The following is a 21,459-nucleotide window of genomic DNA, read 5'->3' on the forward strand; positions in this document are numbered from 1 at the left end:
CATTCTATAATTTCTGCATCCGGCAATTTGGAGTCCCAGGTACAGGACGAATCACATTGTAATTTATGTAGAAAGAGCCGTGCTCGATTCAAAATGGGCGAAGTAAAGCCAAATACATCATAGTGACTGGCAATAGTTTTCAAAACATTCCTCTTTGTATTTGCCTCACCATCTAAAACTAGAGGCTTAGTGGATAGGGTATCATCAACTCGATCCATAAGAGCCCCAATAATCTAACTGATCTGCTAGTTTTCTCTCCAGAGCTGTTATCAATTTCCTCTGAATTTCAGTATCATTCGTTACAAACTGCTGAAGATAAAATTTATAGGGCTCAAATATTCCTTTTAACTCTTGAAAGGCCCACTTCAATTTTTCACTATTATTTGCAGTAACACTGCCATTATCCATATATATTAATGAATAAATGTGTCTTTTAAGCAAATTTACCTGGTCATCATCATCAGTGTCAATCATCAAAATTTTATATAGTCCAAGTAATAATATGCATGGGGAACAAACAAGACCAAATGGAAGTCTTAAGCTACGACATGCAACAATACTGTAATCTCCTTTCTGTACATTACGATGCCATAGAAAAAGTAACTTGCTGGAATCTAGATCAGAGAGACATATGTTGAGAAAGGCTTTTTAATATCAAAACACAGGAGTTTGGAATCAAAGCGTAGCTGTAATAAAGCTGTGGTGATCTTTTGGTTTAAACAAGGTCCACTCACATAGCTTGATTGTGACTCATGGTTACTCCCTGTAAAGGATTATTTTCACATAAATAGATAAAAATACTAACTCGGCATTTTGTAGTGTCACGCTCTGGTTTAAATATGCCATGTGGGTCAAAAAACTGTGAGTTTGGATTTTCCTCTAAGTAACTGATCAAGGTTGTCAATTCTTTCTATAATACCTAGTTCAGATTGCTCTCTAAAGCATTGGTCGATTAATTTCAACTTTACTCCATCACCCTTAGAGTATCTTTGGAAATTTGAATTTAGAATTTTAGTAGCTAGAGTTTTATTTAGCCCTAGCAAATGCCTTTTACTTTGTGATTCCAGATTAGTGGCCATGATTAACCTGCCGTCTTCATTACGCCTTGTATTTTGAAGAACAAAATAATTTATTATTCTTTCATTTTTAATACCTTACCGGGAAATATTTGCGTGTCATAATTTAAGGTATCTGTGCAACACTTATCAAGGATCTCTTGAGTAGCTCTTTCAAGGAAGCATAGTTGATTCTCCCCGCATCGTTCACTATTGTTATCCTGCCTTCACTTTCAGTCAGATCATCACAATCTAGGAGAGGATCTAAAGAATTATGACTTGAAAGGGCAAGATCCTCACAGGTATACAAAGGCACTTCAGCTTTTGTCTTTTGACTTCCCCAAAACAAGGAGGGAGGTGCTTCAAATTGCTCAAATTTTGTTTGATCTGTGTTACCCACTAGCATTACACCTGCGGCAGTCAAGGAATAAACCGACGGTGCATCATTCTCATTACCCCCAAATGAAACTGTTGTTTCAGGAAGACAATAAGCAAAATTTGACCCAAGAATAAAATCTATGTTATTAATTTCATCTTTTCCGTCCGTTCTTCAAGAAATCATCAGCCAAGGAATATCCCCTGTTCATAAATTCCCGAACAATTTTCTGCAAGCCAGGCAATTTCAATGAAGTTGTGAATAGAGGGCACACCGTGCTTCAATCTCGTAAATATGATCTCAATCGTCAAAGGCACTTTGTAAGACTTAGTATGATAAACTTTGGAAGAGTTAAATCCATTGATTTGGATTTTGAGATCAGAATTTATGACGGCAAGTTTTCATACTTTGCCCTCTCCTCTGTTGAAGTTTGACTGACACCCGCTGTCCTCATGCAACGAATCTTTGTCTCTCCCTGAAGAATGCAAGAAAAGGTAGGGAGTATTGCGTGGCTACAGTCTGTGACTTTTAACGGCTCAGAAAATTTCTCAACAAATATCATGCTTGAATTACTCTCCTTCACAACTCGATCACTTTGTTTAGAATTTTCCTTTTTCAATTTTACATTACTTTGACCACTTTCCCTCAGGACTCCACTGCTTTCTTGGCTCATGCATAGAAACTTGAAGTGCCAAGCGCCACAATCGCAACGCTTCCGGAAGTGAAATTTGCAGGTATCCTCATTATGATCCAACCTGCCTCATTTTATAAACAAGCCTTCAAATTTCATTAGCTTGTTGATTTTAACCTAGGTTCAGGATACTTTTCACACTTGTGAATGGGAGGGATGAGAGGAATCACCATCCTCATTACATAAAGGACACACTTTGAAAACGTTGAGTGACGGGCCTGTTTGGTAATTAAAATTTGCAGCATAACTCGTAGCTCTCTTAGGACAAAGTTCTCTTGCTTTCTGCTTAATTTTATACTGTCGTTGACTGGTTAAGTACCTTCAGTGGCTTCAAAAAATTTATCTCCTATCTGATTCAAAGATGGCCCTGGTTTCGTTGGTGGTATGAATTAAATGAGACTGGAAGTTCTCATTCAAACCATGCCAGGCAAAATACTGTAAAAATATCCTCTGAGGTTATTTTCAAAGCGCTTATGGATCCGCAAATAGAATTAATTTTCCCTATGTACTCAAACGGTTCTGTATTGTAATCAAGCTTCAGATTCGACATTTGTTTGATGACGTTGAATTTTCTAGTGACGGGAGAGGCTAAAGCATTCAACAAAAGCTCTCTTGCTACGTTATAAGAATGCTGTATGCTGTCCAGGGGGAATTTATCAAAGATAAGGCACGCCCTGAAATTTGCTGTTTCAAAAGTAAGAATTTATCGTAGTCAGAATAACTGAAGCGTTTCGTCGTATCTTCAAATTGCTGAAAGAACCTAATAAGATCCGTCTCCCTCTTCACTTGTAAATTTAGGTAAAGGCGGGGGCAGTTGCGCTCTTAAGCATGCTGCTAAATGTGCTTCTAGAAACTTCTGGACTGGAAGGATTTGGACTGGATGTAGCCAGATGAGACAGAGTAGTCAAACATTCACTGATATTATCTTCATACTTAAAACATTCTTCAATTTCTTTATCATTTTCAGCTATGGCTTTCGTCTCATCCTCGGAGTTTAATTCCCATTTCAGGGTTCGAATGACCGAGTCGGCCTTTTCAAGCTCATCCTTGAGTCTTTTCAATTTTCTATCAGGGCAGTCTCTCTCCTGAGGAGTATTATTACCAAAACTGTCTAATTCAGAATGAACACGGTTGACCCGTCCTCGATAGTTAGCCCTAGAACTAATCAGAAATTTCAAGTCTTTTGACATGCCTGCGATTCCCTTACAAACCTAAAGAAATGAATATAATATAGAAAGTCACAAATGACTCACTCAAAAAAATTGAACTAGACCTCCCGACAGAAAACTGCTCAAGGGGCACAATGAAAAGTCGTTAAGACCTCTAACTAAAAGTAACCAGTTGTTAAAAACAACCCTAAATCACCAAAACAATTTCAAATGGCCGAGCGGATAAGAAAACAAAGGACGGAGAAACGGCAACAACTAGCAAATAACCACATGTCCCTGTTTCGGGCGCCATATGGTGAAATTATGAATTGACAGTGAGGATTTAAACCAAAGACGAAGAAAAACTATTGAGTTTAATAAGTGAAATTATAAATGTTGAACTGCCGTTCTCGTCTTGAGAGGAAATCACCCAAAGAGCTGTCTTCGGATGTATGCACCACTTCCTCTCCACAGTAAACTCATCTACCATATGTAAAGGACCTAAAATAATAAAAAGAATATACGCTCTTGAAAAGAATCAATTTAACGTCAAAAATAAATCGACGAATTTAACGAGAAGGGAAAGAAATTCAGCAAGCTAGCTTCGTGAAAACGTAAATTTCGTAAATGAACACTCGTACTAATAAGAAAAATATATTTGAATTACGTTCGTAGTTAATCTTAGTCAAAATGAAACTCTACTGGTTTATAAACCAAAGGCACAAGTATAATGGTAATTATAATGATAAAATCCTTTACTTTAATTTTTCGACGTGTTGGCGACCATAATTTAAACTATAATAAGCGTAAATTATATCTAAGAAACAGATCAAATCCTTTTGAGCCTGCATAAGGTCTCTCAACTGACTTACGTTTCTTTAGATCCTGGTCTTTCGTGGTAAGATGATAAGTCCAGTTACTCGTGTTGCCTCTCTCCGAACATGAAATCCTATCGCTCGGCCTAGGTGAAGTTTATCGCCCCATGACACTTGAAAACTCCAGGGTAAAAAAATGTCAGAAAATCTCAAAGGTCTGGTGCCACTCCGCTCCGGAATGCTTTCTCTGCGCTGGTCTCTGACTGGAATCCTGACTCTCCTCCGCTGGAAAAACTGTCCTACGGCATGCCTCTGGCCTGATTCTGGACGCTGAATATAAATACTCAAAAGCAGAGTGATGGATATTTAAACTGCCCAACTCTCAGTTCAAGAACTATTCAGGCTCAATAGTAAACAAAGTCGCAAATTATCCCATTACTATAAAACAAATAACCATTAAACAAATGCCCATAGTTCCAACCACCACCAAAGTAAACAAAAGACATAATGTACTTCTCAATACAAACAGAAATATACGAAAAGCATAAAGATATTTCTTTACACTCCACACCAAGGGTTCTATATTTAATTTTTTGTTAAATGTAGAACTCTGGAATAACTAGAAAAATTTCAGCCTTTTCTTTTACATTCCAGGCCAAGGGTTCTACATTTCTATCCTTAGGGAGCAAAACAGGAAATCTGTAATTCTTATCATTTTTCCATCTTGAGAATTTGCTTTTCACTCTTAGAATTCCCTCATTATCAGGATATACATTGAGTTGATTAACAATGTTTGGGATATCTTTAACGAACTTAGAATCACTGTCAAAATACCTGAATAGCTCGGGAAAATAAATGTGCTGTTCTATTTTAATTATGTAATTCATTGACCTGGCATATAAGTTTTCGTCAAGAACTTTCAGGTTTCCATACCTCTCAGGATACTTGGAGTAAAGTTTGCATTTTAGGCTCCCAATAAATTTAAGACGTGCCTTTATGAACAGATACAAGCCTCGACAAACTGGAAAACCTGTTCACAGTCACCAAGTGCTCCGGTTCTCCCTTACCGGCTGATCCAGTAGTAATTTGGCCGGATTTGAAAGACCCAGAACACCCGCCTGTTGAAGCTAAATGTTCTACACATTCCTCTTCGGTGGAGCCGAAATTAATTTTATTGTAATTCTCCGAAACAACATCGACTGGTTTTGCACTGGGGTTTGGTACAATGATATTAATTATATCACTGCGACTTGAATAGAAGTTAGCAGATTCTTTCAAAAACACTGGCCCAGAGAGGAAATTAGACTTAACGGTAGTTTTATATGAAGCTACACGAGTGACAACGTCAGCTGGATTTTCAATACCTGAAACAAATTGAAATCTTATAGGATGCGTCTCACACAAGGTACTTAAATGTTCTAACCTATTACGAATAAAGGTGCTGTGTTTATGCATCTTATCTAATTTATAACAATAGGAATTAATCGTGATGTTGATTGCTTCAACACACGAGGGCCCAGTTAATTCCTTATAGATATCTATTAACACTTCTGCACCCAAAGTAATGGCCTAAAACTCAAGGGAAGGCATGCTCTTCCCAGATAATTGCTTGTTCACAAAACGGTTCTTAGCTAGAATAAAGTTCACTTCTAATGACTGGATATCCTGAATAAAGATAACAGTTCCGTATATATCCTTACTGCTATCGGTAAAAGCAATCAGTTTATATTCTCCATTTCTCTGGCCAACAAATCTTCTAATTCCGAGGCTGGGAGAGGAATTTGCCTGTCGACATATGTTTTTCCATTCTTTAATTTCTGCATCCGGCAATTTGGAGTCCCAAGTACAGGACGAATCACATTGTAATTTATGTAGAAAGAGCCGTGCTCGATTCAAAATGGGCGAAGTAAAGCCAAATACTCATAGTGACTGACAATAGTTTTTCAAAACATTCCCCTTTGTATTTGCGTCACCATCTAAAAACTAGAGGCTTAGTGGATAGGGTATCATCAACTCGATCCCATAAGAGCCCCAACAATAATCTGACTGATCTGCTAGTTTTCTCTCCAGAGCTGTTATCAATTTCCTCTTGAATTTCAGTATCGTTTGTTACAAACTGCTGAAGATAAAATTTATAGGGCTCAAATATTCCTTTTAACTCTTGAAAGGCCCACTTCAATTTTTCACTATTATTTGCAGTAACACTGCCATTATCCATATATATTAATGAATAAATGTGTCTTTTAAGCAAATTTACCTGGTCATCATCATCATGTCAATCATCAAAATTTTATATAGTCCAAGTAATAATATGCATGGGGAACAAACAAGACCAAATGGAAGTCTTAAGCTACGATATGCAACAATACTGTAATCTCCTTTCTGTACATTTACGATGCCCATAGAAAAAAGTAACTTGCTGGAATCTCTAGATCAGAGAGACATATGTTGAGAAAGGCTTTTTTAATATCAAAACACAGGAGTTTGGAATCAAAGCGTAGCTGTAATAAAGCTGTGGTGATCTTTTGGTGGTTAAAAACAAGGTCCACTCAACATAGCTTGATTGTGACTCATGGTTACTCCCTGTAAAGGATTATTTTCACATAATTAGATAAAAATACTACTCAGCATTTTGTAGTGTCACGCTCGGTTTTAATACTGCCATGTGGGTCAAAAAACTGTGGATTTTGGATTTTCCTCTAAGGTACTGATCAATGGTTTTGTCAATTCCTTTCTATAATACCTAGTTCAGATTGCTCTCTAAAGCATTGGTCGATTAATTTCAACTTTACTCCATCACCCTTAGAGTATCTTTGGAAATTTGAATTTAGAATTTTAGTAGCTAGAGTTTTATTTAGCCCTAGCAAATGCTTCACTTTGTGATTCCAGATTAGTGGCATGATTAACCTGCCGTCTCATTACGCCTTGTATTTGAAGAACATAATTTATTATTCTTTCGTTTTCAACTACCTTACCGGGAAATATTTGCGTGTCATAATTTAAGGTATCTGTGCAACACTTATCAAGGATCTCTTAAGTAGCTCTTTCCAAGGAAGCATAGTTGATTCTCCCCGCATCGTTCACTATTGTTATCCTGCCTTCACTTTCAGTCAGATCATCACAATCTAGGAGAGGATCTAAAGAATTATGACTTGAAAGGGCAAGATCCTCACAGGTATACAAAGGCACTTCAGCTTTTGTCTTTTCTTCCCCAAAACAAGGAGGGAGGTGCTTCAAATTGCTCCAAATTTGATCTGTGTTACCCACTAGCATTACACCTGCGGCAGTCAAGGAATAAACAGACGGTGCATCATTCTCATTACCCCCAAATGAAACTGTTGTTTCAGGAAGACAATAAGCAAAATTTGACCCAAGAATAAAATCTATGTTATTAATTTCATCTTTTCCGTCCTTCAAGAAATCATCAGCCAAGGAATATCCCCTGTTCATAAATTCCCGAACAATTTTCTGCAAGCCAGGCAATTTCAATGAAGTGTGAATAGAGGGCACACCCGTTGCTTCAATCTCGTAAATATGATCTCCAATCGTCAAAGGCACTTTGTAAGACTTAGTATGATAAACTTTGGAAGAGTTAAATCCATTGATTTTGATTCTGAGATTAGAATTTATGTCGGGCAAGTTTTCATACTTTGCCCTCTCCTCTGTTATGAAGTTTGACTGACACCCGCTGTCCACTTCATGCAAACGAATTCTTAGTCTCTTCTCCCTGAAGAATGCAAGAAAAGGTAGGGAGTATTGCGTGGCTACAGTCTGTGACTTTTAACGACTCAGAAAATTTCTCAACAAATATCATGCTTGAATTACTCTCCTTCACAACTCGATCACTTTGTTTAGAATTTTCCTTTTTCAATTTTACATTACTTTGACCACTTTCCCTCAGGACTCCACTGCTTTCTTGGCTCATGCATAGAAACTTGAAGTGCCAAGCGCCACAATCGCAACGCTTCCGGAAGTGAAATTTGCAGGTATCCTCATTATGATCCAACCTGCCGCATTTTATACAAGCCTTCAAATTTCTTAGCTTGTTAATTTTTAACCTAGGTTCAGGATACTTTTCACACTTGTGAATGGGATGAGAGGAGTCACCATCCTCATTACATAAAGGACACACTTTGAAAACGTTGAGTGACGGGCCTGTTTGGTAATTAAAATTTGCAGCAAAACTCGTAGCTCTCTTAGGACAAAGTTCTCTTGCTTTCTGCTTAATTTTATACTGTCGTTGACTGGTTAAGTACCTTTCAGTGGCTTCAAAAAATTTAAAAAATGTCTCCTATCTGATTCAAAGATGGCCTGGTTTCGTTGGTGGTATGAATTAAATGAGACTGGAAGTTCTCATTCAAACCATGCCAGGCAAAATACTGTAAAATATCCTCTGAGGTTATTTTCAAAGCGCTTATGGATCCGCAAATAGAATTAATTTTCCCTATGTACTCAAACGGTTCTGTATTGTAATCAAGCTTCAGATTCGACATTTGTTTGATGACGTTGAATTTTCTAGTGACGGGAGAGGCTAAAGCATTCAACAAAAGCTCTCTTGCTACGTTATAAGAATGCTGTATGCTGTCCAGGGAATTTATCAAAGATAAGGCACGCCCTGAAATTTGCTGTTTCAAAAGTAAGAATTTATCGTAGTCAGAATAACTGAAGCGTTTCGTCGTATCTTCAAATTGCTGAAAGAACCTAATAAGATCCTCTCCCTCTTCACTTGTAAATTTAGGTAAAGGGGCAGTTGCGCTCTTAAGCATGCTGCTAAATGTGCATCTAGAAACTTCTGGACTGGAAGGATTTGGACTGGATGTAGCCAGATGAGACAGAGTAGTCAAACATTCACTGATATTATCTTCATACTTAAAACATTCTTCAATTTCTTTATCATTTTCAGCTATGGCTTTCGTCTCATCCTCGGAGTTTAATTCCCATTTCAGGGTTCGAATGACCGAGTCGGCCTTTTCAAGCTCATCCTTGAGTCTTTTCAATTTTCTATCAGGGCAGTCTCTCTCCTGAGGAGTATTATTACCAAAACTGTCTAATTCAGAATGAACACGGTTGACCCGTCCTCGATAGTTAGCCTAGAAACTAATCAGAAATTTCAAGTCTTTTGACATGCCTGCGATTCCCTTACAAACCTAAAGAAATGAATATAATATAGAAAGTCACAAATGACTCACTCAAAAAAATTGAACTAGACCTCCCGACAGAAAACTGCTCAAGGGGCACAATGAAAAGTCGTTAAGACCTCTAACTAAAAGTAACCAGTTGTTAAAAACAACCCTAAATCACCAAACAATTCAAAATGGCCGAGCGGATAAGAAAACAAAGGGACGGAGAAGAAACGGCAAAGAACAACTAGCAAATAACCAACATGTCCCTGTTCGGGCGCCATATGGTAAAAATTATGAATTGACAGTGAGGATTTAAACCAAAGACGAAGAAAACTATTGAGTTTAATAAGTGAAATTATAAATGTTGAACTGCCGTTTCTCGTCTTGAGAGGAAATCACCCAAAGAGCTGTCTTCGGATGTATGCACCACTTCCTCTCCACAGTAACTCATCTACCATATGTAAAGGACCTAAAATAATAAAAAGAATATACGCTCTTGAAAAGAATCAATTTAACGTCAAAAATAAATCGACGAATTTAACGAGAAGGGAAAGAAATTCAGCAAGCTAGCTTCGTGAAAACGTAAATTTCGTAAATGAACACTCGTTACTAAATAAGAAAAAACAAAAAAATATATTTGAATTACGTTCGTAGTTAATCTTAGTCAAAATGAAACTCTACTGTTTATATAAAACCAAAGGCACAAGTATAATGGTAATTATAATGATAAAATCCTTTACTTTAATTTTTCGACGTGTTGGCGACCATAATTTAAACTATAATAAGCGTAAATTATATCTAAGAAACAGATCAATCCTTTTGAGCCTGCATAAGGTCTCTCAACTGACTTACGTTTCTTTAGATCCTGGTCTTTCGTGGTAAGATGATAAGTCCAGTTACTCGTGTTGCCTCTCTCCGAACAAGAAATCCTATCGCTCGGCCTAGGTGAGTTTATCGCCCATGACACTTGAAAACTCCAAGGGGGTGGGTAAAAAAATGTCAGAAAATCTCAAAGGTCTGGTGCCACTCCGCTCCGGACTGCTTTCTGCGCTGGTCTCTGGACTGGAATCCTGACTCTCCTCCGCTGGAAAAACTGTCCTACTGGCATCTGCCTCTGGCCTGGATTCTGGACCGCTGAATATAAATACTCAAAAGGCAGAGTGAGTGGATATTTAACTGCCCAACTCTCAGTTCAAGAACTATTCAGGCTCAATAGTAAACAAAGTCGCAAATTATCCCATTACTATAAAACAAATAACCATTAAACAAATGCCCATAGTTCCAACCACCACCAAAGTAAACAAAAGACATAATGTACTTCGCAATACAAACAGAAATATACGAAAAGCATAAAGATATTTCTTTACACTCCACACCAAGGGTTCTACATTTAATTTTTTGTTAAATGTAGAACTCTGGAATAACTAGAAAAATTTCAGCCTTTTCTTTTACATTCCAGGCCAAGGGTTCTACATTTCTATCCTTAGGGAGCAAAACAGGAAATCTGTAATTCTTATCATTTTTCCATCTTGAGAATTTGCTTTTCACTCTTAGAATTCCCTCATTATCAGGATATACATTGAGTTGATTAACAATGTTTGGGATATCTTTAACGAACTTAGAATCACTGTCAAAATACCTGAATACCTCGGGAAAATAAATGTGCTGTTCTATTTTAATTATGTAATTCATTGACCTGGCATATAAGTTTTCGTCAAGAACTTTCAGGTTTCCATACCTCTCAGGATACTTGGAGTAAAGTTTGCATTTTAGGCTCCCAATAAATTTAAGCACGTGCCTATGAACAGATACAAGCCTCGACAAACTGGAAAACCTGTTCACAGTCACCAAGTGCTCCGGTTCTCCCTTACCGGCTGATCCAGTAGTAATTTGGCCGGATTTGAAAGACCCAGAACACCCGCCTATTGAAGCTAAATGTTCTACACATTCCTCTTCGGTGGAGCCGAAATTAATTTGATTGTAATTCTCCGAAACAACATCGACTGGTTTTGCACTGGGGTTTGGTACAATGATATTAATTATATCACTGCGACTTGAATAGAAGTTAGCAGATTCTTTCAAAAACACTGGCCAAGAGAAATTAGACTTAACGGTAGTTTTATATGAAGCTACACGAGTGATAATGTCAGCTGGATTTTCAATACCTGAAACAAATTGAAATCTTATAGGATGCGTCTCACACAATGGTTCTTAAATGTTCTAACCTATTACGAATAAAGGTGCTGTGTTTATGCATCTTATCTAATTTATAACAATAGGAATTAATCCAGGATAAGGACACCAAGCTATCAGAAAACAGATGGAGTTCTTTGATGTTGATTGCTTCAACACACGAGGGCCGAGTTAATTCCTTATAGATATCTATTAACGCTTCTGCACCCAAAGTAATGGCCTGAAACTCAAGGGAAGGCATGCTCTTCCCAGATAATTGCTTGTTCACAAAACGGTTCTTAGCTAGAATAAAGTTCACTTCTAATGACTGGATATCCTGAATAAAGATAACAGTTCCGTATATATCCTTACTGCTATCGGTAAAAGCAATCAGTTTATATTCTCCATTTCTCTGGCCAACAAATCTTCTAATTCCGAGGCTGGGAGAGGAATTTGCCTGTCGATATATGTTTTTCCATTCTATAATTTCTGCATCCGGCAATTTGGAGTCCCAGGTACAGGACGAATCACATTGTAATTTATGTAGAAAGAGCCGTGCTCGATTCAAAATGGGCGAAGTAAAGCCAAATACCAGTCAATCAGTGACTGGCAATAGTTTTCGCAAAACATTCCTCTTTGTATTTGCCTCACCATCTAAAACTAGAGGCTTAGTGGATAGGGTATCATCAACTCGATCCCATAAGAGCCCCAATAATCTAACTGATCTGCTAGTTTTCTCTCCAGAGCTGTTATCAATTTCCTCTTGAATTTCAGTATCATTCGTTACAAAACTTGCTGAAGATAAATTTATAGGGCTCAAATATTCCTTTTAACTCTTGAAAGGCCCACTTCAATTTTTCACTATTATTTGCAGTAACACTGCCATTATCCATATATATTAATGAATAAATGTGTCTTTTAAGCAAATTTACCTGGTCATCATCATCAGTGTCAATCATCAAAATTTTATATAGTCCAAGTAATAATATGCATGGGGAACAAACAAGACCAAATGGAAGTCTTAAGCTACGACATGCAACAATACTGTAATCTCCTTTCTGTACATTACGATGCCATAGAAAAAGTAACTTGCTGGAATCTAGATCAGAGAGACATATGTTGAGAAAGGCTTTTTTAATATCAAAACACAGGAGTTTGGAATCAAAGCGTAGCTGTAATAAAGCTGTGGTGATCTTTTGGTTTAAACAAGGTCCACTCAACATAGCTTGATTGTGACTCATGGTTACTCCCTGTAAAAGGATTATTTTCACATAAATTAGATAAAAATGACTAATCAGGCACTTTTGTCGTGTCACGCTCGGTTTTAATACTGCCATGTGGGTCAAAAAACTGTGATTTGGATTTTCCTCTAAGTACTGATCAAGGTTGTCAATTCTTTCTATAATACCTAGTTCAGATTGCTCTCTAAAGCATTGGTCGATTAATTTCAACTTTACTCCATCACCCTTAGAGTATCTTTGGAAATTTGAATTTAGAATTTTAGTAGCTAGAGTTTTATTTAGCCCTAGCAAATGCTTCACTTTGTGATTCCAGATTAGTGGCATGATTAACCTGCCGTCTTCATTACGCCTTGTATTTTGAAGAACATAATTTATTATTCTTTCGTTTTCAACTACCTTACCGGGAAATATTTGCGTGTCATAATTTAAGGTATCTGTGCAACACTTATCAAGGATCTCTTGAGTAGCTCTTTCCAAGGAAGCATAGTTGATTCTCCCCGCATCGTTCACTATTGTTATCCTGCCTTCACTTTCAGTCAGATCATCACAATCTAGGAGAGGATCTAAAGAATTATGACTTGAAAGGGCAAGATCCTCACAGGTATACAAAGGCACTTCAGCTTTTGTCTTTTGACTTCCCCAAAACAAGGAAGGAGGTGCTTCAAATTGCTCCAAATTTGATCTGTGTTACCCACTAGCATTACACCTGCGGCAGTCAAGGAATAAACCGACGGTGCATCATTCTCATTACCCCCAAATGAAACTGTTGTTTCAGGAAGACAATAAGCAAAATTTGACCCAAGAATAAAATCTATGTTATTAATTTCATCTTTTCCGTCCTTCAAGAAATCATCAGCCAAGGAATATCCCCTTGTTCAGTAAACATTCCCGAACAATTTTCTGGCAAGCCAGGCAATTTCAATGAAGTGTGAATAGAGGGCACACCCGTTGCTTCAATCTCGTAAATATGATCTCCAATCGTCAAAGGCACTTTGTAAGACTTAGTATGATAAACTTTGGAAGAGTTAAATCCATTGATTTGGATTTTGAGATCAGAATTTATGACGGGCAAGTTTTCATACTTTGCCCTCTCCTCTGTTATGAAGTTTGACTGACACCCGCTGTCCCTCATGCAACGAATCTTTGTCTCTCCCTGAAGAATGCAAGAAAAGGTAGGGAGTATTGCGTGGCTACAGTCTGTGACTTTTAACGGCTCAGAAAATTTTCTCAACAAATATCATGCTTGAATACTCTGCCTTCACAACTCGATCACTTTGTTTAGAATTTTCCTTTTTCAATTTTACATTACTTTGACCACTTTCCCTCAGGACTCCACTGCTTTCTTGGCTCATGCATAGAAACTTGAAGTGCCAAGCGCCACAATCGCAACGCTTCCGGAAGTGAAATTTGCAGGTATCCTCATTATGATCCAACCTGCCGCATTTTATACAAGCCTTCAAATTTCTTAGCTTGTTGATTTTTAACCTAGGTTCAGGATACTTTTCACACTTGTGAATGGGATGAGAGGAATCACCATCCTCATTACATAAAGGACACACTTTTGAAAACGTTGAGTGACGGGTCCTGTTTGGTAATTAAAATTTGCGAGCAAAACTCGTAGCTCTCTTAGGGATAAAGTTCTCTTGCTTTCTGCTTAATTTTATACTGTCGTTGACTGGTTAAGTACCTTTCAGTGGCTTCAAAAAATTTATCTCCTATCTGATTCAAAGATGGCCTGGTTTCGTTGGTGATATGAATTAAATGAGACTGGAAGTTCTCATTCAAACCATGCCAGGCAAAATACTGTAAAATATCCTCTGAGGTTATTTTCAAAGCGCTTATGGATCCGCAAATAGAATTAATTTTCCCTATGTACTCAAACGGTTCTGTATTGTAATCAAGCTTCAGATTCGACATTTGTTTGATGACGTTGAATTTCTAGTGACGGGAGAGGCTAAAGCATTCAACAAAAGCTCTCTTGCTACGTTATAAGAATGCTGTATGCTGTCCAGGGTGGGAATTTATCAAAGATAAGGGCCAGCCCTGAAATGCTGTCAAAAGTAAGAATTTATCGTAGTCAGAATAACTGAAGCGTTTCGTCGTATCTTCAAATTGCTGAAAGAACCTAATAAGATCCTCTCCCTCTTCACTTGCAAATTTAGGTAAAGGGGCAGTTGCGCTCTTAAGCATGCTGCTAAATGTGCTTCTAGAAACTTCTGGACTGGAAGGATTTGGACTGGATTGTAGCCAGATGAGCAGAGTAGTCAAACATTCACTGATATTATCTTCATACTTACAACATTCTTCAATTTCTTATCATTTTCAGCTAGGCTTTCGTCTCATCCTCGAGTTTAATTCCCATTTCAGGGTTCGAATGACCGAGTCGGCCTTTTCAAGCTCATCCTTGAGTCTTTTCAATTTTCTATCAAGGCAGTCTCTCTCCTGAGGATTATTATTACCAAAACTGTCTAATTCAGAATGAACACGGTTGACCCGTCCTCGATAGTTAGCCCTAGAACTAATCAGAAATTTCAAGTCTTTTGACATGCCTGCGATTCCCTTACAAACCTAAAGAAATGAATATAATATAGAAAGTCACAAATGACTCACTCAAAAAAATTTAACTAGACCTCCCGACAGAAAACTGCTCAAGGGGCACAATGAAAAGTCGTTAAGACCTCTAACTAAAAGTAACCAGTTGTTAAAAACAACCCTAAATCACCAAAACAATTTCAAATGGCCGAGCGGATAAGAAAACAAAGGACGGAGAAACGGCAACAACTAGCAAATAACCAACATGTCCCTGTTCGGGCGCCATATGGTAAAAATTATGAATTGACAGTGAGGATTTATACCAAAGACGAAGAAAACTATTGAGTTTAATAAGTGAAATTATAAATGTTGAACTGCCGTTTCTCGTCTTGAGAGGAAATCACCCAAAGAGCTGTCTTCGGATGTATGCACCACTTCCTCTCCACAGTAACTCATCTACCATATGTAAAGACCTAAAAATAATAAAAAGAATATACGCTCTTGAAAAGAATCAATTTAACGTCAAAAATAAATCGACGAATTTAACGAGAAGGGAAAGAAATTCAGCAAGCTAGCTTCGTGAAAACGTAAATTTCGTAAATGAACACTCGTTGCTAAATAAGAAAAAATATATTTGAATTACGTTCGTAGTTAATCTTAGTCAAAATGAAACTCTACTGGTTTATAAACCAAAGGCACAAGTATAATGGTAATTATAATGATAAAATCCTTTACTTTAATTTTTCGACGTGTTGGCGACCATAATTTAAACTATAATAAGCGTAAATTATATCTAAGAAACAGATCAATCCTTTTGAGCCTGCATAAGGTCTCTCAACTGACTTACGTTTCTTTAGATCCTGGTCTTTCGTGGTAAGATGATAAGTCCAGTTACTCGTGTTGCCTCTCTCCGAACATGAAATCCTATCGCTCGGCCTAGGTGAAGTTTATCGCCCCATGACACTTGAAAACTCCAGGGTAAAAAAATGTTAGAAAATCTCAAAGGTCTGGTGCCACTCCGCTCCGGACTGCTTTCTGCGCTGGTCTCTGGACTGGAATCCTGACTCTCCTCCGCTGGAAAAACTGTCCTACTGGCATCTGCCTCTGGCCTGGATTCTGGACCGCTGAATATAAATACTCAAAAGGCAGAGTGAGTGGATATTTAACTGCCCAACTGTCAGTTTCAAGAACTATTCAGGCTCAATAGTAAACAAAGTCGCAAATTATCCCATTACTATAAAACAAATAACCATTAAACAAATGCCCATAGTTCCAACCACCACCAAAGTAAACAAAAGACATAATGTACTTCTCAATACAAACAGAAATATACGAAAAGCATAAAGATATTTCTTTACAGATATTCCATAGGGGCAATTTATATCGAAACTGTTATACTGAATGTATTTTTATGTTTCACTTTATTATACCCTCAACTGCTAGTTCAGTTACTACTTTGAAGGAGTAGATCACTACTTTAACAATGGGGCCATTGTTCTCCTAACTGTGGCCGGGGAACACGTCTGACAGATCTTGTCTAATCCATTTACTTATTCAGAAAAGGCAACTACTACCGCCATTTATCGACACCCTGAAGCAAAACTTGCAAAAAGGCCTCTCAAATAAGAAACTATTGTTTTTATTCCACAGCAATTTACGATAAAATTTACGTATACTTATATAGAACGGTCGTCATTGAAAAGTAATTAATTTGCTCAAACGTTATGGTTATTTAAGACGTATTAAGAGCGAAATTAAAACGTTCACAAGGAAATTCGCGACTTAGGCTCTGGTATTATGTAAAGTCACCTCGACGGTAGGTAGGCGAAGATCCAGGATTACCAACCAGATTGCCACATTTCGCAATTTATTGTCGACAAATATTCATCTGTTACGAGGCACCTTGTAATAGATAAGACAATTTTAATAAAGGGATTAGTTTTAATCTTAATAAAGACGATGTAAGGTACACTAATCACTCAGTATCCATATTATAAAATTTATTAAGATTTGTATTTCTAGTAGGAGCAGCCACCGAGTGACAATGTCGCCGACGTGGAACTAGAATTATCAACAGCCTTTGTATAAAAAACTTGTCTTTTGTGCAGAGAAATGAGAAATTGTTCTTAAGAGAACTTTGAGGCATTATTTTAGTTTGATATCTGATACTTTATCTATTATGCTAAATATCTGTAGTTCTGTTTCGAGGTATTTCAGTATATCTCAAAGATTTGAAAGTTGGCTGCCCTGTTTGAGAAGCACCCAAAGGAAAAATTGACACGCCCACTATGTTAATAATTTCTGGGTATTTTAGCAAATTTGAGAGATGCGATTGAAACAATAAGTGTATCTTTATTTGAAGGTATGTTTTTTTCTTACAATTATCTCCAAAATTGTTGCATTTATACAACTCGGTGGCCACTGAACCTTCAGGAATACCAACGTTAAACAACCGTGATTTAAATGGGTTTCAGTCAGTATTTAGTATGATAGGTTTCCGTTTGAAAACCGACGACATATTTTTAATATATATAAATTGCCTTTTTATTATGGAAGAGAATAGTTAATCAATTACTTGTAATAAAACTTTACAGCTTCACGGTATGTTAGTAATTATGATTTTCCATCAGCCAAGGGCTACGAAAGACCGGTGATTCAGGTTTGCCAGAACGACAATCGGGCATTTGTTTGATAACTTTTAATTTTTGCTCAAATTCTTTCCTCGATGAAATCAATTTTATACTATTTAAAAAATCATTCACTATATTTGTCATATAACTGATAAGAATATTACCCGACATCTTGGAAAGGCTAAGTTCTCAAAGTTGTTCATAGATGTCGTTAGTAAGTTTTAAAATATTCGAATTAATAACCAGTTACTGTTATCAACGGAGAAGTCTTGCGTGTTATTTATAAATGTCCCTCTGGTTATTTATAGTATTGTCAATGAACTGACAAAGACTTTCCATGGAAAATATCTTTTAGTTCCTCAATAATATAATTATTCCTAAAAGTGATGACTACTTCATCAATGCACCTAACATAATGAGGCTTTGCGATTCATTAAACCAATAGCATATGAGCGTCTAAGAATGAGGCACAATTTAACAACGAACGCACCTATCTCTTCCTAATATGTAAGTGGTCGTTAGGATACTGAGGTGGGTCAAAAGCAGCCACACACAACATGAGCTTACAAATTTCCACTTATAGTTACATATATAAACAAGTGAATTATCCTTGCACGATATTATTGAGCAGAACTTCCATACAATTTAAGCCCTTATGAATAAAGTATCATTCCCAGTTTAATATGTAAAGACAAACGTTATTCGTTACATTTATAAAATTATATATCCTCAGTGATATGAGGAAATTCTGACAGATTCAGGACCTTCGGAGAAAATTGTAAGTGAAGGCAAGTCGATAGCAAAAGGAATATTAGGAAATAGGTTTCCTTCGCGTCTCTTTGAGATATCTAGACGTTCTGACGGTTTTCATATTTCTTCGAGGAAAAAGAAATAAACTCTCTCTCTCCTCTCTCCTCTCCTCTCTCTTCTCTCTCTCTCTCTGCTCTCTCTCCTCCCAATGGTATAAGCCATTTGCCCTTTGCTCTTTCTGCTCATATAAAAACTTCTTTCTGCTTCTTCCTTCATTCATAGCTCTCCAATCTCTCATTCCCTATTCTCCTCCTCTCTCTCAACCCTCTCAGTCTCTCCCTCTCTCTCTCTCTCTCTCTCATTGAACCTTCCTTCCTCTCATGTTCATCCATTATTCCCATACCATCTCTCTATCTCTCTCTCTCTCTCTCTCTCTCTCTCTTAGACCACCGACCCCATACGAACTATTCATGTTACCATACCTTTCATCTGTTAAGAAAAAACGTCCACCAACTTTTAATTAGAAGGTTTTCAACAGAGATGTCCGTCCCATTTCTCATTTCTTCCACTGTAGAATTTTTTTGTTTACTGTGAACTGTCGTAAAATTCATGAGGTTCATGCAAGACAAACTGGCCACTGAGTGATCATAAACCAGAAGGACTGAATAATAAAATTAAAGAATACCTCATTAATGGTTTCAATACCTTGTGTTGAGTTGGCAATAAATATCTCGTGCTTGTTGGTACTTAGTGAAATCTCTGTATTGGGTATGATGGGTGTAAGGTAGAATGCTCTGAGAGTTACAATTCCTTTAAATTATATTTACACACACACATATATGTAGCGTGACCTTCATGCATAATGATATCTTATTACCCTCCTGTAAGTTTTGAAAATCTCCTGCATGACTTTTATGTAGGTAGAGGTACTTTGGAATATATATATATATATATATTATATATATATATATATATATATATATATATATATATATATATATATATATATATATATATATATATATATATATATATATATATTTAATACTTCTAGGGCACAATTTTTCACGGATACAACATTCATTGAATAGAATGGCTTTTTCACTGTTAACCAGCTTTTTTGAAATTGCTTCATATTTTCTAATTATTTTCTTTACTTCATTGTTCAGGTTACTAATGGACACATAATGGGGTTCTTCCATTTACTCCAGTATTTTTACACGCGACAGCTGTTTCGTCAACCTATACGTATTGACGTTATCAAGCGTACTGATACAAATATGAGCCTACATGCGTTTTGTGACGTCATGAGGACGGAAAGGTAGTACAATTGCCAGATAGCTAGTTTCAAGTATTTACAAAAGACTATAGTGAAACATAAAATAAGACAAATAAATAAATATGTTAACAACAGAAATTATATAAAAAGTTGAAAGTAAGTTATTATATACACATTATACTAAATAAATATATTAATTACATAAATGTTTTAATTCACTGAAAGTCAGTGTGCGCTCCTGTCCGCGTGTGGGGGTTTTGTTCCACGCGGTCGAAGGGCTGCCTCCTACACGAGGGCAAAGATCGGTCTGCCTCACGTTGGATGTTAAGGCTGGGACGTTGCATGGCAATGCTGACTGCTTCTGATATCAATAAACGATTGTAGTTGCCTTCCTTGTGTATTATTTTGGAGTTTGTGAGAAGTTCTTTTAATGATGGCTTTTTATTGTGGGTATCCACAAAGTGCTGATGAATGGCTCCTTGGTTTCTGTGGGCCTGCATGCGACGTTTGAGTGTAGTGGTTGTGTGCCCGATATAGCATTTTTGGGGGGACTGACATTGCTCGTCAGCACAGACAACTTTGTACACTATATCAGATTCAACCTCTTTCTCCGTCGATGGGGGCCGTACTATTTTTCATTATCAATGAGCCGTAAGGTTTGGTTTGCAGTAAATTCTTGCTGTTATTTTGTTATATGGCGCTAGAGGGGTGGTTCCTCTTCGCAGTATACCAAGGATGGCTTTCCTTTCATCTTCGTGGTGTTTGTTGTATGTTATCTGATGGTATATCACTATTTCTTTGTCTTTGTCTTGTGTGTTGTCCCTCGGGGTCGGGATATGGAAAGCTTCTAATCTCTTTTTGACAACTTGCTGGATCATGTTATCTGGGTAGCCGTTATTTGTGAGCAGCTGCTGAACTCTCTTGATTTCTTCGTTAGTCGCTTTCCACATCGAACACTGTGTTATGGCGCGTTTTATGTATGCATTTACCACAGATCGTTTATATGCATCAGGCCATTCTCCTCTAGCATTTAAGCGTCTCCCAGCGTCTGTCTTTTTAGTGTATACGGTGGTATTGTATTTGTTGTTCTTTTGGGTCACAAGTACGTCCAAGAAAGGGAGCATCTTCTCATCACTTTTTCTACCGTAAAATTTAATGTAGAATTTGCTTGGAGTTTATTTACTAACTCTTCTATGTCATTTTCGCCCTTTGTTGTGATAAAGATATCATCAATATAATCTCCCGTAGATTCTGGGTTTTGGGTGTTCTTCAAATGTGACCTCTTCTGTGTGTGCCATGTATGCGTTTGCAAAAAGAACCCCAAGGGGGTAACCCATTGCTACGCCGTCCTTTTGCCGATATATTTCACCCCTATGTGAGAGGAATGGGGCTTCCTTTGTACATGCTTCCAGCATCTCTTTTAAGATTTTTTCGGGTATCGGTAATGGTGGTTTCTCCGAGCGGTATATCTTATCCACGATGATTTGTATTGTTTAAGGACAAAAGCAGAAGAGAAGGATAAGACACAAATCACGCAAATAAACAGAAAACATAAGAAATAGCGAAATGCAAAATATAGGCGAATTCCAAAAGCGCCGAATTTTCAGTGTTAAGATTTATATGGAAGCGTCTGTTGGAAAGATATTG

Source organism: Macrobrachium nipponense, chromosome 8 (assembly GCF_015104395.2).
Source record: "Macrobrachium nipponense isolate FS-2020 chromosome 8, ASM1510439v2, whole genome shotgun sequence".
Lineage (NCBI taxonomy): Eukaryota > Metazoa > Arthropoda > Malacostraca > Decapoda > Palaemonidae > Macrobrachium > Macrobrachium nipponense.